Source organism: Elephantulus edwardii, unplaced genomic scaffold (assembly GCF_000299155.1).
Source record: "Elephantulus edwardii isolate Elephantulus edwardi_28Jun2011 unplaced genomic scaffold, EleEdw1.0 scaffold00383, whole genome shotgun sequence".
NCBI classification, from domain to species: domain Eukaryota; kingdom Metazoa; phylum Chordata; class Mammalia; order Macroscelidea; family Macroscelididae; genus Elephantulus; species Elephantulus edwardii.
In genome coordinates this window covers 979,001-980,961 of record NW_006400133.1, presented here as the reverse complement: position 1 = coordinate 980,961, position 1,961 = coordinate 979,001, and positions in this window count along the sequence as shown.

Here is a 1,961-nt window from a genome sequence, read left to right as displayed (position 1 = left end):
AGTTATTGTTAGCTTAATCATCCTTAGGTCTTTGATGCACATCAAGTAATCACAAAGACCATGGCCTGGATTAGGTGCACTTTTGTATCTAGACTGACACTGTTGCTCTTCAGTACTCGGGAGAGTTCTCTGACAGCTGATTTTCCCAATGTAATTTGTTATTCCTTGGAGACGGTTGTGATGCTAGGAATGGTGGAAGGTACAGAACATTTACCTGACTCGCACTGTGATGTTTAAATAGAGCTCTTGTGGCTTAGTGGCAAGAAGCTGTGCAGCAATCCTGAAGGCTCATGGTTTGAGGACACCAGCTGATTCACGGGAAAAGGATGGGCAATCGCCGCCTGTGTGATTAAACACCTCTGAAAACACACCAGAGGGTCAGCTGTGGATCAACTCTGACTCTCTGTTACACAACAAAAGCAAATGTATGTCAGGCAATGAATACAAAAGGCTTAAGATTAATTAATGTCTTTGAATTTTGATGTTGCTGAAGAATATTTAATATATTTTTTCAGTTACATACAAGCTAAATTTTGCCACATAAGTGGCAAAAAAACCAGTAAAAGAAATGTTGAAAGAAATTTTCTTTAGAATAATATGAAATAACCTCAATAGAAATCTAAAGCTTCCAAAAATGTAAAAAAAGTCAAAATTGGTAGACATACACTGTCATATATATAAGCCAAGAATGGCCTTGATATACTGTCCTCAAATTGTTTACTTTCCCATATCAAACTGAAAGCAATTATACAAAAACTCCAGCAGCAAAAAAATGCACATTTTTATACACCTAATTATTTTTTAAAATAACACATATAAAGAAGATTTAGCCACTTATATACTGCAAGCTACACATGTGCTCAAAAATTACTATCCATAAATGAAACCCTATAATTATTATAACACTACAACACTGACACTGCTGTCTTTTCTCCCTACCCCCATGCAGCCGCACATTTTTTCAATTATGAATATTGTGTTTTATACAATCCTTCATTTACATTGTGTTCTGTACAATCATTCCTATATTGTTCTTCTTGTTATGTGCCATCAAGTTGTTCTGAGCACGATGTCCTTCTTTAAGGATCGGTCCCTCCTGGCCACATGCCAAAAGTATGTGAGACAACTTCAATATCCTAGCTTCCAAGGAGAAACTTGGTTTAATCCTCTCCAAAACAGACTTAGTTGCTTTCATAAAGTTCTCTTGTTCTTGTTGCTGTCAGAACCATTAAGTTGCAATCAACCCATAGCTGACCCTTTGGTGGGTTTTCAGAGGTAGTAAATCACACGGGAGGCGGTTGCTCATTTTTCTCCTGTGGAGTAGCTGGTAGATTCGAATTGCATGCTTTTGAGATTGCAGTATAGTTTCTTACCACTAGGCTACCAGAGCTGCCTAAAACTCTCTTTGTCCTGCCAATTATTACACCTCTCCCCAGCCAAGTCTTCCAGCAAGGGTAGACAGAGGCTCTTGATTCTGACTCTGGCTCCGTGGGGCAGCAGTCCCATGTCTGTCTTTCAGTAGGCTCTCCTGTTGGCTCTGGTTTTAATTTTTAGAAGGTTTCATCCAAGTAGATATTATTTTTTTTCCTGGTACTGTATTTTTGCTATATTTGCAAATCTATTTAGGCTATAGGGTAGGGCTTCTAATTATTTTCCATTTTTGTTTCTTATTATCATTATGGTTTTGAGCTTTATCCCTAAGTCTCTGCTCCACTGTGTTTGAATTTTCTGCAGGTAGATACTCAGCTTTGCCAGCATCATTTGTCGATGAAGTGGTTGTGTTTCTATTAAGTCAGTTTTGTTTCCTTGTCATATAGAAATTCTCCACAGGTACATGGGTTGATTTCTGGGTTATTGATTCTATTCCATTGATATATGCATCTTTCATTGTTTACTCTTTTTTTTTACTGCGGCTGTATAGCAGGTCTTGAGATTAGGGAGTGCAATGCTCCCCATTCATT